The 16595-nt window shown below is 46.6% G+C and overlaps 2 non-coding genes and 1 pseudogene across 2 annotated transcripts; all 3 read left to right on the plus strand.

The window, feature by feature from the left end:
* The first annotated feature begins 7645 nt into the window (after positions 1-7645).
* On the plus strand, positions 7646-7719 carry trnat-agu (transfer RNA threonine (anticodon AGU)). Its single transcript has one exon. It is a non-coding gene; the product is annotated as a tRNA-Thr (tRNA).
* A 173-nt stretch (positions 7720-7892) lies between these two features.
* On the plus strand, positions 7893-7966 carry trnat-ugu (transfer RNA threonine (anticodon UGU)). The gene has a single exon. It is a non-coding gene; the product is annotated as a tRNA-Thr (tRNA).
* Positions 7967-15064: 7098 nt separating this feature from the next.
* Positions 15065-15990, plus strand: LOC148973287 (uncharacterized; annotated as a pseudogene).
* Positions 15991-16595: the final 605 nt, after the last annotated feature.

Here is a 16595-nt window from a genome sequence, read left to right on the forward strand (position 1 = left end):
TGGGAGGTTGATAGAGATGCTTGGAACCTGTGCAGGATCTATCTGAGGTCTAGGCTGACTCGCTGGGTTGTCCTGCCAAGCTGAGGGTGTGGCTTGAGATGTGGCACCTGTCGTATGTGCCGGGGCCCGTACTTTGCGGAGACGGCTTGCATGCCACCGCGTGCCATCACTGAGCAAGAAGGTGGCTGGGCCCAGCTGATGACTAACTTTGAGAGGGGAAGACCAGTATGAAGCGAGTTTGTGGTCTCTGTGGGGCCTGCGAACCCTGACCCAATCCGCAGCCTGTATGTCAGGGGCCTTTGCGTGTGCTGAGAGGTCGAATTTCTGCTTCATCCGCCTCTGCTGGCGTTCAACTGAGGCCCTGACCTGTGGTAGTGGGCCCTGAGGCAGTGCTGGGCTGAGCCTGTCGAGGGGAAGGTGGAGCTCACGGCCAAGCATGAGGGAAGCTGGAGAGACCCCCGTTGTAGAGTGTTGGGTGGCCCTGTAGTGCAGCAGTGTGTGGCGAATGGCCTGTGAGAATGTCCATCCCTGGAACAGGTGTGCTCTGAGGCTGTTTTTCAGGGACTGGTGAAAGCGTTCAACACCACCGTTAGCTTGGGGATGATAGTATGCCGTGCGGATGTGGCGAATACCCTTGTTTTTGAGGTATGTGGTGAACTCGGCCGAGATCAGTTGCGGGCCATTGTCCGTAGTGATAGTATTTGGGAGGCCCCAGCGGGAGAACAGAGAGTCCAGAAAGTTGATTATGACCAAAGAGGTCACAGAGCCGGTGGCAATAAGCTCAGGCCATTTCGAGTGCAGGTCATAGACAACCACTAGGAAGCGTTGGTGATGAGGAACTCCCTGTATCTCACCACATATGTCCAGCTGCAGGTGATCCCAAGGCTGTGATGGCCAAGCAAGTGCTTGTAACGGTGGGGGGGCCTGGTGACCTGTCTTTCCGCTCAAAAGACAGGCGGCACAGTCTTTCACCAGGGCCTCTATGTCTTTATCAATCCCCGGCCACCAAACCCGGTCTCTGCAGCGCTGTTTCAGCTTCACAATACCAAGGTGGCCCTCGTGAGCCATTGCCAAGACCCGTGCACGTAGGGTGCTGGGGATGACTGTGCAGAGGCCGCGTGCCACACAGGTGTCGTTCCAGCAGGACAACTCCTGCTTTATTCTGGAAAATGCGGCAAGCTCCTCCGATATCTCATGAGGCCAACCGTTCAGTATATAGACACGGAGCTGAGAGAGAATTGGGTCCTGTTCCGATGCATTCTTCAGTTCTTGTAACGATACGACAGCCTGGAGGGGTGCGTGTAACATCTGAACAATGTCCCGTTCCACCTGGTCCGTGTCGGTGGTTGTGTGTATGACAGGGTGGGATGGAGTAGCACGGGACAGAAGATCAGCCACAACATTGTCTCTGCCTGGGGTGAACTTCAAGTCAAAGTTATACTGGCGAAGTCGGTCGGACCAGCGGTGTAGTCGCAGTGGTCTGTGGCCTGTCCCAGATGTAGAAAGCAGTGCGGTCAGGGCCTGGTGATCTGTCCTCAGGGTGAAAGCGCGGCCATAGAGGTACAAGTGCCACCGCTCGCAAGCCCAGATGCAGGCTAATGCTTCACGTTCCCCCACCGAGTACCGCTGCTCCGTCTGATTGAGGGCCCGTGATGCAAAGGCAATGGGCTTCTCGACGCCCTGCTGAGTCTGTGACAGCACTGCTCCTACGGCTGTAGCCGACGCATCGCAGGTCACCAAAGTGGGGCTAGAGATATCGAAATGAGCCAACACTGGAGCTGTAGTGAGCTGCACCTTGAGCGCCTGCACCGCCTCAGAGCATGCCTGTGACCATATCCAGGGCTCATCCTTACGCAGCAGATGCCGTAGTGGGGCGGTGGTAGCAGAATAATGTGGGAGGAACTTTAAATAGTAACCCGTCATGCCCAAGAAGGAGGCAACCTGTGCAGCTGAGGTGGGTTCGGGAATTGCCAGTATAGCGTCTACATTTGACTGAAGCTGTGTGACGCCATCCGCCGACAGTCGGAAACCCACATACTCAATGGACGGTGAGGAGAACACACATTTTTCAGCATTGAGGGTTAGTTTGTGTTCCGCTAGGGCTGCGAAAACTCTGCTGAGGCGTTCGTCATGACTCGCTGTAGAAGGCCCATGGATAACCACATCGTCCAGGTATATGGCCACCCCCGGTATACCAGCCAATACCGACACCATGATTTTTTGAAAGCAGCTGGGGGCGGAGCTAAGTCCAAACGGCATGCGCGTGTAACGAAACACACCTTCATGGGTCACGAAGGCTGTGAGATTCCTGCTGCTGGGGTGGAGGGGCACTTGTAAGTAGCCCTGTCTGAGATCCAGTTTGGAGAACACGGTTGAGCCATGGAACTGAGCAGTGAGCTCTTCTGAGGTAGGGAGTGGAAACTTGTCCGGGATCACTGCCTTATTCACTGCTCGCAGGTCGACACACACTCGTAGTGCCCCTGATTTCTTCTGAGCCACCACCAGGTTTGAGACCCAGAGCGATGCATCCACTGGTTCGATAATGCCAGAGTCCAGTAGTAGCTTAAGTTCAACTGAGACACCATCACGGAAAGCCAGAGGAATGCGGCGAAGTGGTTGAATGACTGGTGTAACAGCCGGGTTCAAGAGAGGTTGGTGGGCAAAAGCAGTGAGGCACCCCAAGCCTTCAAACAGAGACGGCCATTTTTGTTGCCAAGACGTAGAGACTGTCAGGATCGCAGCTCCCTTTGTGTCCACCAGGGAGAACCCCAGAGCCGAGAACAAATCCAGACCCATCAGATTGGCCCCACGACGGGCAACATGGAAGGTAAAACTGGGTACCAATTTGGTGCCATACCCAACAGTCACTTGCAGGGAACCCACTAGGTCAATTTTTGAGTCGCCATAGCCACAGAGTGAGGCAGAGGGTGGCGACAGTGGCAGTGCTCCAAAAAACAACCGTATGTGTGCATGTTCAAGAGAGACACACTGGCACCAGTATCCAAAAGCAGTGGGATACACACATCATTTAGGCGCACTGAGCATGCTTTAAATGAGACTGGCCCAGAGTAGACATTGTGAATGATAGTGGGCGACTCAGCTGGAGCAGAACGGCAGACTGAAGCAAAATGGTTGCGTTTGCCACAGTTACGACACGTTTGACCACGAGCTGGGCAGCTCTGCGCTCTAGACTGATGAGATGAAGATCCACAATTATCACAGGGCCGCGACGCTGGTGTTTGTGGGCGTGGCCGAGACCGCTGCGGGCGTCTCAGTAGCATAACTGCAGAGGAATCTGCTGCAGCCGATGCGTCGTTCTGATTGGGCTGTAATATAGATGTGGGCATGGGGGAGGGGGCTGGGTAGTCCGTGATTGTTTGCTGTTTAGTCAATGCTGACGCACATGCAGCTGCACTCTCTATTTGTAATGCAATCGTGATCGCTCGGGGCAGTGATAAATCATCCGGTTCTAATAGCAGAGTTTCACGTACTTTTGCATTGTTGGTATGTTCAATTAACTGGTCGCGAATCATTTCGTCCTGCAACGCACCGAACTTGCATGTGCTGGCCAATCCCCGCAAGTTGGCTACGTACTGTTGCACTGACTCACCGGGCAGCTGTTTTCTTTGGCGGAACAGAAAACGGCGCAAGAGCGCGCTCTGCGTAGGCGTGAAGTGTGCGGTAAGCAGTTCCACGGCCGTGTCATAATCGCTTGTGGCGCCCGACTCAAGAGTTCCCAGCACACGATGACCGTCAGCTCCCAAGCAGTGTAGTAACAGCGCCTTTTTGCGGGCTGTGCTCACATCCGTCAGCCCCACTGCCAAGATGAAAGTCTCGAAAGACTGCAACCAGCGAGTCCAGGGAATCGGAGGCTCACCAGGTAGCGCGAGGAAAGGAGCAGGCGGTGGCAGTGCAATATATCCCATCCTCGTCGCCAAATGTTGCGTTTGATAATGACCACACTGACACAGAGAGTCGTATCAACTTATCGTCAGCTTTACTTCCATAACACTGTCTGTCTAGACCCAAGTAGATGAACACATCCATTCCTCAGACAGAACCAAATGATTCAGCCCAATCAAACTCTATGCATCACTGAACATTAACTCAATGCATTTATAAACCCCACTTCAGAGAACACAACACATATCGCCAGCGATATTTAATGCGATATGGCTCAGCTGGTCAGTGAACTACGTCTCTTCGTCACAACAAAACCTCGTGTTAAACTAACACACCTGGGAGTGTATATGAGTCCACACTCAAGAGTGTTCAAGTTAATGAGATAATTAAGTGATTAGATGAGTGATGATTGAGCATTATTGAAGACACCTAAAGCAGAATCACAAGAAAAAAAATCTAAAATTTTAAGCCACCGTTATGGAGATGAGTGTTTGCTTTAGTTGGGCTCTTGACCCTTATAATATAAATTTTATATTTTAATTTGCTTTTGCATCTGAGTTATATCTGTCAGATGAACAAAAATATACAATAATAAAATGCTGCTGATCATATAGTGACATTCATCATTCGATATTTATGTCTATAATTTATTCTGATGCTTAGTGTATAACTGAGATTCTGCATAAATGTCCAGAATGTTAAATATAATTGACAGATTTCTCGAAAGTTGTTTAAAAAAAAAATCTTTCCTTTAGACACACACAGACCTCAAGATTCAGTCAATGCTTCTCAACAACGGTGACGAGTAGAATATTCAAGTATGAAAAGTAAATTACATAGACAATTCAGATCATAATTTATTCAAACCACAATGCATGATGGGCGGTGGTGGAAAGAGTACTGAAAAAACATACTCAAGTAAAAGTACCATTACATTCCAAAAAATGTAGTGTGAGTAGAGTAAAAAGTACTTGTCCAAAAAACTACTTGAGTAAGAGTAAAAAAGTAGCTTTTTTAAAAGTACTCAAGAGTAGTGAGTACTGAGGTGCGGATTCTAACCCTTACAATAAACACTGTACACTACAATTTATAAATTAAAAAAAATGCACATACTGGAATTCACATTTGTTCTTTGTAAGAAAGATTGAAGAATATCTATCATCCATCTTTTTAAAATGCATCAAATCAGTACACTCATCACCATTTAAATCATATTATTTGGGGGGAAAAGCATTTAAAATTAGGCAAAAAGCCACTGGGCCTGAGCATGTTATTGTTGCACATAAAATATCAATATTCATAACTGTGCAAAGAATTCAAAAACCTTTAGAAACTCATATGATAGTTCAGCATTACACACCAAGAGATGGGTTAAATAAAATTAAAAAATACCCAATTTCTCTCCAAAACGGTACCAATGTTAGTGTTTTGATAAATGAGAATCACTAATATTATCATATTACCTCAACTAATGCACTGAAAAAGGCTAAGATAGTGAGCTAACACTAATTACACACTTTTATTCCATGCTATTAAATATGTTACAATTTAAACGTAAATGCATTGTTCTAGAAGGGTGGCATCATCCCTTACATTTTACACGGCTACATTTACTCACATTAATGCTGATAATATAATTTGTAAGGAAAATCGTGCATTAAATAGGGAAGTCATATCCAGGAAACTTCTACAAAAGAAACAAACACACTTTGTCTGTTTTATCAGCAGCATGCATCCAAAAAAAAAAGAAAAAAAGTTCAGCATGAAAAATGTTTTTGCGCAAGTGCACTTTCCAAATGAAGACGGGTCATATAATGGATCAATCAAAAAACGCTGTTTATTAACGAGCTAATTTCTTATTAAGTAATGCAGTTCAAGTTAACGGCATGTGCACTGATTCTGAATCTGGCGGCATGGCGAGCGCGAGACGCGGCAGTGCACAGATCGTGACGCGCGTCTCTATGATTGTGAAGTAAATGGGAGCGGGAATTCACCGCATTATGAACTCGTCTCGCAATTCCCCCAACCTCAGACCAAATGTTAGGCCATGTAGACAGGCCAGCCTATATAAATATCATATTAAGCAGAAATGTGAAATGTACCTTAGCATATTAGAAGAAGACGCTGATATTGAATCGATGCGTGATGAATGCACATCCACAGCAGTCACGAGTAACAGCAGGAATAGGCGGTAAGTTTTCTATGCTTAATTTGAATTGATGACAGTCACGAGACCGATTACTCGATCCAATCACGTTGATAGATATAAATCTAAAAAAAACAAGCATGTAACGAGTAACGGCCACAAACAGAAGGAAAATAGCGGAGAAAAAGTACCGATACATCACAATGTACTCAAGTAAAAGTAAAATTACACAATTTTAAACTTACTCAAAAAAGTACAATTTCTAAAAAAAAACTACTTATTTACAGTAACGTGAGTATTTGTAATTCGTTACTTTACACCCCCGATGATGGGAGCCATTAATGAGTTGTGATTGGTGGCAACAAGGATTAATTTTTTCACCACAATTGAGATACACAGGCTGATTATTGATATCTGTGTTTCTAAATAAAGATGACAGTGATTTGATCAGAATATATATTAAAAAATTTAAGTTATAAGACAAATACAGATATCCAATACAACCACAAAACTGTTGCTAACAAATTGAAGCAAATCACCTCAATAGAAATCAAGCATGATTTTGTCATAACATAATCAACACTATCAGACCACAGATGTCTTATTTGACTGCTATAAATCAATAGCAGCAAACAAACAAAATTTAAAGTGAAAGTAAAAGTGTCAAGAGCCCAACTAAAGCAGACACTGATCTAACGGTGACTTATAATTTGTGATTTTGTCCTTCAGCGATTCTGCTTGTTATCATAGGGTGTCTTCAATAATTCTCAATCATCACTAAATTAATCACTTAATTATCTCATTAACTTTTAATTTAACACTCATATCGTCCATTTGAAAGCATGTGAAGGTGATTTACTACTAATCAAGGAACCGGCTTACTGATTAGACGCGCATAACAATATCGTGCGATATATCGCCCAGCCAATGTTACAAATGTTAATTTCTACACATGACAGAATTATCTGGACTTAAATGTGCAGTTAAATAACATTTATCCTAATAATTAACATTAGTCGTAAAAGTTTGGACGAGCGGGATTCGATCCTGCGATCTTTGGGTCAATTTCGGTCAACTCGTGATAGCGTTGATAGACGTATGCGCGCCGTCCTTGGCACAATGGATAGCGCATTGGACTTCTAGACTGCGAAACGAGGCCAATCAAAGGTTGTGGGTGTGAGTCCCACCAGAGTTGTACCTTTTGCCGTTTTGTCAACCCCATACTGTACAGTGTTGCCCTCAGTTAACAGAAAGCTTTTGAGGCCTCTTGTTCTCAACGTGTTCATTTCAAATATTGTCAATGTAGTCGAAAGGCTTCAAAATGTAGTCTGTTTTGTTTACTACTACATTTGCTTACCAAAACCTCTTGGCTCTTGCACACAAGGACTGGCAGAACGCTGCTTAGATGGTCTTTGCAGCTCTTGTGAATGGAGCTCCATAAACATGTTTGATGTGGGTTCTAGGAGTCCAGCTGAACATGGTTGGCCAATAATCACAGAGGCTGGCTGGCCACCCCCCACGCAGTTGTCAACAAACTAGTTCATGCTATCCAATGCCTGGTCCACGATTTGCATCTTTTTTTTCTCTAGGCAGGCAGGCGCCGTGGCTTAGTTGGTTAAAGCGCCTGTCTAGTAAACAGGACATCCTGGGTTCGAATCCAAGTGGTGCCTTTGACGATGCCCTTCTGTGTCACAAGGCCTTGAACTCTTGCAATTGTTTGCTTTTCTGAGAACTGACCACAAACGGTGAAACTGAGGTTTCCTTTGCAGTTGCATCCATTTGCAAACCATCCCTGAGCTGTTGTTGAAGGACAGTGTCCCAAGCTAACAAGTCTTAGCAACAAGACACCGTGGCTTAGCTGGTCAAAGCGCCTGTCTTGTAAACAGGAGATCCTAGGTTTGAATCCCAGCGGTGCCTCTCTGGTGACGGCCAGTCCTTGTGTGCAAGAGCCAAGAGGTTTTGGTAAGCAAATGTAGTATTAAACAAAACAGACAACATTTTGAAGCCTTTTCAGTACTTTGACATTATTTGAAATGAACACGTTGAGAACAAGAGGCCTCAAAAGCTTTCTGTTACCTGAGGGCAACACTGTACTGCATGGGCTTGACAAAATGGCACAAAGCTCAACTCTGGTGGGACTCAAACCCACAACTTTGAATGGCCTCATTTTGCAAACTAGAAGTCTGACACACTATCTATTGCACCACAGTGCCCACGTGATTGTTTGGCCGGGCCACGTGATGGTTTTTGATTTGGCCATTTCCAACACTGTAATGCTTTACACTCTGCGGGCAGAAAAGACATTATTTAAACACTTAAACTCCTTGGTTAAAGCAGAGACTGGCAGCTGCAATATTCCTTTACTATAAAGTCCCACTCTGCTGAGGCAACATGGAACTCCCAACCATTTCCTGATGTATGAACTTATCAACGCTTCAGTCTTATCCACTGTTGTCAAAGAAATGTCGTACACAGTCAGTGGCCACAGCAACCTCGGCAGTAGACCAAACTGAAAGCACCAGAGTTTTAGTTTGCCAGGTAGAGCACAACTGTTTATGCTCTTCAACCCTTCCACTGCTTGTCATCTAACTTCTCCCACTCGAACTGTGTCCTTTAGATCCCCATCGTACCATCTCCCAAGACTCTTCACTGGCTTCTCAGATTCTCAGGTTCGAGTGGGAGAAGTTAGACGACAAGCAGTGGAAGGGTTGAAGAGCATTTTTTGGGCGGGGCTAAAACAGGGCTTGATGACGCACTGGAGCCCCTGAGCTCGTGGACACGCCCCTACTTGATGACGCACTGAGGCTGATCTCTCCCTAACAATAGAGCACATTCGCATTCGCCGCTCAATCGCGAGTTACTGTCAGTACTATTAGTTACTACAGCCTACAGTATGCTAGCTAGCTATGCCTTCGACACAGAAATGCATAGGCTACTACCTGGATGCAATCATGTATAAAACAGATCGGTGTCTTTATTTAAATTTCCTAAAAACTATCACATCAAGAAGAGGTGGATTAATTTTGTGGAGGTGCTCTAGCCTCTGCACAATTTATAACTCGATTCAAAGTCTCAAGGCTCTCTGTCCCAGAACGATCCCAAAGAGAAAAGTCAACGGGGAGTGGTGCCAGACTTCCTTTCTCTTCCCGCTGCTTAGATAGTCTTTGCAACTCTTGTGAATGGAGCTCCATAAACATGTTTGACGAAGGTTCTAGGAGTCCTGCTGAACATGGTTGGCCAATAATCACAGAGGCTGGCTGGCCACCCCCCACGCAGTTGTCAACAAACTATTTTATGCCATCCAAATAAAATCAAAATGAACGAATCTTTTCCAGAGTCAATTTGTTCATTTCGCTTGTTGAATGAACCAAATGACACGAAAAAAGATTCGTTCATTTTGATAAACGAGTTCGAACAGGAGTCATGAACGCACATCACAGAACTGAGCAAGTCGACCATTTGAGCTTACAAAACTTAAATGAGCTAGCATTCGTACGCCGTCGATTTGGCGCAGAACCATAAAACAGGCCTTTCCGATCCAGCGTATCAACAATGACGGACTATGATGACAGCTCGCTCAGGGCTGGTCTGTGTTGAAACACTGCTGTCAATCAAAAACCGTGGGAGGGGTGTCACGCACCTTGTGATATCACTAGGTGAAACGGCTCGATTTGGGACAGGGCAATACATATAAGGAGAAACAAAAACACTGGATGGATTTTTATCAAAATGATGGTTGTGTGCAGGCACTGCTGTGCTGACACACATTGCAGTACAATCAACTTGTAAAAGTGCATGTACCATTAAATGACCTCTTTAATAAATAGGCCTACTACAAGTTATACTACATATATATGGGTTGTGGCACAGTGATAAATCTGGAAACTTAAAATGGCACTTTATAACGAAAAGGTTGCCAACCCCTGGCCTATAGGCAAAGTATCGACCCACCTTGCTCTGTTGCTGGCATGGGCTCAGTGACAGGGTTACTTCCTTCTCCATCATGACTTAAACGGACGCCTTCCTCTGGTAGCACCAAATGATGATTCATCTTTCAATAAATCAGTTTTATTTATCTACCAGTTTTTACCACAGGTGCTGCCTCCCTTACACATTTGTCTTGTGACTCTATTAAGGCCATTTCCAGTCTGACCTTGGCGCACTTAAACTCCTTGGTTAAAGCAGAGACTGGCAGCTGCAATATTCCTTTACTATAAAGTCCCACTCTGCTGAGGCAACGTGGAACTCCCAACCATTTCCTGATGTATGAACTTATCAACGCTTCCATCTTATCCACTGTTGTCAAAGACATGTCGTACACAGTCAGTGGCCACAGCAACCTCGGCAGTAGACCAAACTGAAAGCAACAGAGTTTTAGTTTGCCAGGTAGAACACAGCTGTTTATGCTCTTCAACCCTTCCACTGCTTGTCATCTAACTTCTCCCACTCGAACTGTGCCCTTTAGATCCCCATCGTACCATCTCCCAAGACTCTTCACTGGTTTCTCAGATTCTTGAAATCACCAAATTCTTGGATTCTTGAAACTCATGTGCTTTCTGAGAAGCCAGTGAAGAGTCTTGGGAGGTGGTACAATGGGGATCTAAGGGACACAGTTCGAGTGGGAGAAGTTAGACGACAAACAGTGGAAGGGTTGAAGAGTATTTTTTTGGCGGGGCTAAAACAGGGCTTGATGACGCACTGGAGCCCCTGAGCTCATGGACACGCCCCTACTTGATGACGCACTGAGGCTGATCTCTCCCCTAACAATAGAGCACATTCGCATTCGCCGCTCAATCGCGAGTTAAGGCCTCATTATGCTTCTGCGTCAACTCCACGGCGTCCTACGGCGTCGTGGCCGTTTTATACTTCTGCGTGATTTTGTGGTGCTCCGCGGTGCATTTCGCCGCCAGAACGCTAGGGGGGTTCGCGAATCTCTTTGGTTCCGTGCACCGCGAGCGAAAGAGAGATAATGTTGTTGCAGCTGCCAGCTGGAGCTAATCGACGTTGAATAACAAGACGACACAAAACTTTATCCCCACAGAATCAACACGGATGTCCAGGGCCCGTTCCACCCATAGACAGTAAAATAAAGGTTCCACCCGAGCTGCCATAACGATAGCTGTTCGGAATGACTTGAAGGATTTTTTCAGTCTCCACATGGAACTGTGCTATGGCAGGATAATGTGCCCCGTGGCAGACTTGGTTAGTACTGTATTATCAATGATTCAACCGTGAACATTGTATTGAAAATAAACAACAAACTGTGTTTCAAAACAAACGTTGATTTATTGATTGATTGAAGTTTATTGCGAGAAAGAAAGAAAAGAATATAGACATATATTAACAATGAAATAAAAAAACAGTTTATTTTTAGTTTAATTCTTTATTTAACGTTACTTTCTTTAAGAGTGTTATAATTAAAAGAACGAGGGTGCAAATGTTAAAAATAGCGCTATAAAAGGAGGGGGAAATCGTAAAAGCTACACTCCTGAAATTATGATTAATCTGACCAATCAAAGCCCTTGCTGTCTGCGTCGCCTCGACGCGTAGTTACAAATTTTTGGAGGTGCACGTCGAGCTACGGCGGAGGGGTCGGAGAGGGGTTCGCGTCGACGGATAGGTGTCTGCGGGGGTACGTCGTCGATTCGACGCAGAAGCATAAAACAGGCTTTACTGTCAGTACTATTAGTTACTACAGCCTACAGTATGCTAGCTAGCTATGCCTTCGACACAGAAATGCATATGCTACTACCTGGATGCGATCATGTATAAAACAGATCGGTGTCTTTATTTAAATTTCCTAAAAACTATCACATCAAGAAGAGGTGGATTAATTTTGTGGAGAGCCAACCTTGATGAAGAGCTGAGGATCACCGCCAACACCCGCCTCTGTAGTGATCATTTTACACAGGATCGTTTTATAAACTTTCCTCAGAGACAACAGGGATTCACTGATAATCCCGTTACTGGTGAACGGGTCCGAAACGACTATCTCCCGCCTCAGCGTTCATCCTCCCGTCCCGAAAGCAGTATCACCTAATATCACCATAGGCAGCTGTCCTGTGAATGGGCGTGGTTTCAGAGTAGCTGTGGACACGCCCCCAGCATTTGAGAGCAGAGAAAACTGCTCATTTTTCAAGATTTTGATAGCTTATTTTATGTACTTGCCGGCTTTTTTTATCATTCAAATTTGGCTGGGTGGCTAATAACACATTTTTCTGTGGTGTGACAAACTCAGAACACATACTAAATTTTGACTTCACAGGGACTTTAACTATCGAGATGCTCCTTGATTTAGAGGCCTTGAATTGCATTTGTACCCATTCAATATTATCTGTTAACTTCCCCAACCGATTAGTGCAGGCTACTGTTGTAGTCATGGTTGTCAAGTCATCCATGTATGCTCTGATTGGTGGTATCCCAGAAGCCAAACGCGCTCTCCTCCTACTACCCATCTTGATGGCCTAATGATTACTTCCATCGCCATGGTAAAAGCCAGTTAAGAAATGGTGCATCCTGCCATTATTCCAACCTCTAAGCATTGCTATGTAGTGCTGAATTCTGGAGAAACTAAATTGCAAATCTCCAAAATAGGCTTTCACTAAATTTGTTATTGACATTACTACGTACTTTAAAAAAATCAAATGCTACCCAAAGAAGCTCATGTGGCAATGAACCATATGCATTAGCCAGATCCAGGAATGTCACATGGAGCTCCCTCCTCTTCTTTTTAGCTTATTGAATTTGTTGCCAGATAACATTGATGTGTTCTAAGTGTCACCAGGTGACGAAGTGAGGAACCATGAACACGGTGTTGTTTTCATGGGGAGCTAATTTAATGTAACACCCCGCCGGTTGCCCCATGAAAAACAGTTCGGCTGGATTCCGCAAAGGAGAAACGAGCGGCAGCTGTGAGATGGGCGGAGATTGAATCATCGCGTTCACGAGGGGGATCATAAATGCGGATGTTTGAGTGAAGAGCAGAGCGCGGCAGGGGACAGAGGAACCCACGGCAGGGAAGGAGCCTGAACACAGCAGTTTAACCCCGGATAGAGAAGGAGGGACAGCAGTAACAGTTAAGTGCCATTGGAGATCCTCATTATCTGACCCTGGTCTCATACCGTATATCAATGATCAGCGAATATGCCCTGGACCTTGGTGTATTCTGAGGTTGCCTATTGAGGTCTTCTGTTTGATCTTGTGGAAACCTTTTTATGGCAGTGGTGTGTGCGTAGTATACTCCTCATACAGTGTGGACACGCTGTTCCATCGGCACGAGAGGAGTGGGCTGGCTGGGATCACGAGTGGAGATCTTATTCACTGCGAGTGGTGTGAGTTGCTGTGCCTAGTGTGAAGTGACTATTGTGGAGTGATCACATATGATTATTTGAAGTGATTGACGGTTGCACTGAGGTGAGGATTGTTGTGTCTGTTCGTGCCCCCAGCCGTCCTATTCCAGAATTAACCCCTTACTGTGTGCGTTGAGAATGCACTGTGCAGGAGTGTGCCTCCGGTCTATCCAGTGTGAAGAGGAGTCGTGAGATGTTTATGCACTAGTGTTTGACTTTCCTGTCCTAAATGAGAATCAGCATCTGTCCATTGAGCCTCTCATCTTGAAAGCCTGAATCTGTCCACCGAGTCTCTCATGCTGAAGCCAGCCACCTGCTGTGAGTACGTACAAACTATTGACTTGAAGATGACTTGTGAAATGTTTATGCACTGCTGTCTGACTTTCCTGTCCTAAATGAGAATCAGCATCTGTCCATTGAGCCTCTCATATTGAAAGCCTGAATCTGTCCACCGAGTCTCTCATGCTGAAGCCAGCCACCTGCTGTGAGTACGTACAAACCATTGACTTGAAGATGACTTGTGAAATGTTTATGCACTGCTGTCTGACTTCCCTGTCCTAAATAAGAACCAGCATCTTTCCATTGAGCCTCTCATATTGAAAGCCTGAATCTGTCCACCGTGTCTCTCATGCTGAAGCCAGCCATCTGCTGTGAGTACGTACATACTATTGACTTGAAGATGAATTGTGGAATGTTTATGTACTGTTGTTTGACTTCCCAGTCCTAAATAAGAACCAGCATCTGCTCTATACTTACCGCTGGCTGTCTGAAGAGGGACTGCCGTGTAAATTCCAGAACAGCATCTGCTCTATACTTACCCCTGGCTGTCCGAAGAGGAACTGCCGTGTGAATTCCAGAATAGCATCTTCTCTATACTTACCCCTGGCTGTCTGAAGAGGAACTGCCGTGTGAATTCCAGAATAGCATCTGCTCTATACTTACCCCTGGCTGTCCGAAGAGGAACTGCCGTGTGAATTCCAGAACAGTATCTGCTCTATACTTACTCCTGGCTGTCTGAAGAGGAACTGCCGTGTGAATTCCAGAATAGCATCTGCTCTATACTTACCCCTGGCTGCCCAAAGAGGAACTGCCGTGTGAGTTCCAGAACAGCATCTGCTCTATATTTACCCCTGGCTGTCTGAAGAGGAACTGGCGTGTGAATTCCAGAATAGCATCTGCTCTATATTTACCCCTGGCTGTCTGAAGAGGAACTGCCGTGTGAATTCCAGAATAGCATCTGCTCTATACTTACCCCTGGCTGTCTGAAGAGGAACTGCCGTGTGAATTCCAGAATAGCATCTGCTCTATACTTACCCCTGGCTGTCTGAAGAGGAACTGCCGTGTGAATTCCAGAACAGTATCTGCTCCATACTTACCCCTGGCTGTCTGAAGAGGAACTGCCGTGTGAATTCTAGATCAGCATCCGCTCTATATTTACCCCTAGCAGCCAAGAAGAAGAAACATCCAGTTTTAGTTTATGAAATTTTAATTCAATAAAATCCTTTTACATTTGATACCTTGTTTGTGGTCGTGGTGTTTCTGGGTAACTCCTCGAGGTGGTACGCTCATAGGGGTGGTCTGTAACAGGGGGGGCCATCCCGACCTGTGACAGAATTGGCGCAGTCGGCAGGGTAACCACCTCGGGTTGAGCGACCAGAGACACCCGATGGCAGATGAAGAGTTGCCAGCGGCCCGGCCTCAAGTCACGCCCATTTTTATGGGAGCCCCATGGGCACGAAGGTATGGAGGATCAGGGTCAGAGCTGAGCTTGTCAGAGTGGAAAGTCCAAGTTGAATATCTGGCAGGGCTCCAGGGGCTAAGTGCCTCCCAGACATTGCAGTTTGTCCTAAATTCACTTGAGGGAGAGGCCCGGAGGGAAGTACAGGCTGCGCCAGAAGAGACTCGGGCTATGGCACAGGCGGTCTTCGATTTCTTGACTGGACAGTATGGCGATGTTACTCCTGTAGCCGTCCTCCGGACTCAGTTCTTTAATTGTAAACAAGGACCCCGGCAAACCCTACGGGCCTATGCTCTGCATAGTATACCAGGCTGAAGGGGAGGCGCGACCATGGTCTGGGAGGGGAAGAGACCCTGTTGCGCGATCAATTCCTCCTGGGACTTAGGGAAGGCCCCATTCGTCAGAGTTTACGGATACAGCTCCGCCGAAATCCCGAATTGACGTTCGAGGAGTTGCGGAGAGAGGCGCTGGCTTTGGAACTGGACCATGCGGAAGCGGTGGACCCCTCTGTTTGTATGGCTGTCGGTGGGGCCCGGGATTCAGTCTCTGCTGGGCCATCCGATTGGAAGCAGACCTTTCGGGATGAACTCATGAAAGACGTCCGGGAACAAATGACCGAGCTGTCCAAGACTCTTTTGGAGGAGTTCCGTCGAGACCGGCCAAGTCCATTGCCCTTGCCTCGAGAGCGTTCTTACTCCGACGCGAGTCGAGATAGAGGGAGACGTCTATCCCGGCCTGCGGGGCCTAGGTTCCAGTGGGATGACCAGGGTCGTCCAATTTGCAATAACTGTGGAGAGTCTGGACATTACCGTCGCCAGTGTGGCACTCGCCGCAGCTCACAAGGGGGTTTTTAGAGTCACCGGCCACTGTGGGTCAAGTGGTCGGGACCCCCTTAAGTGACCCTTCTTTACCTGCTTCCCCTAGAGATCGGCTAGTCGGGCATTGCCCCCTTGTGGAGATCCAGGTGAATGGCATCAACGTCCGGTGCCTGGTTGACACCGGATCCCAAGTCACCCTATTCTCTGAAAGCCTGTCTAAAGAACTGTTCAGTGCCCCATGTCTACAGGAGGCAGAGGCCCCCTGGCTTACCTTACGAGGGGAAAACGGTCTGGACATTCCGTACATCGGTTACCTGGTTACAGACCTGGAGATTCGTGGGGTCACTGTACAACAGAAGGGAGTTGTGGTCGTCCGGGACCATTGTCTGGGTATGCATCGAGCCCTCCTCGGTATGAATGTAATTGCAGATTGTTGGGAGGAAGTGTTCCAGACTCGTCCTCTTCAGACTATTCCTCCAGCTGAAGAACGGGAATGGGAACGAATTGTTGCAGACTGTCGCCGGGTCCACGCGCCAGTTCCCAGGGGGGCCGTGAGTGCACTGCCCGGGTTGCGTGTCGATATGCCCTGTCTATCCCGGCTCGGAGTGAGGCCGTTATCTGGGCTCGGTTACCCGTCCAAG

This window comes from Pimephales promelas, chromosome 16 (assembly GCF_988280905.1).
Source record: "Pimephales promelas chromosome 16, fPimPro1.hap1.1, whole genome shotgun sequence".
In the NCBI taxonomy this organism is placed as follows: domain Eukaryota; kingdom Metazoa; phylum Chordata; class Actinopteri; order Cypriniformes; family Leuciscidae; genus Pimephales; species Pimephales promelas.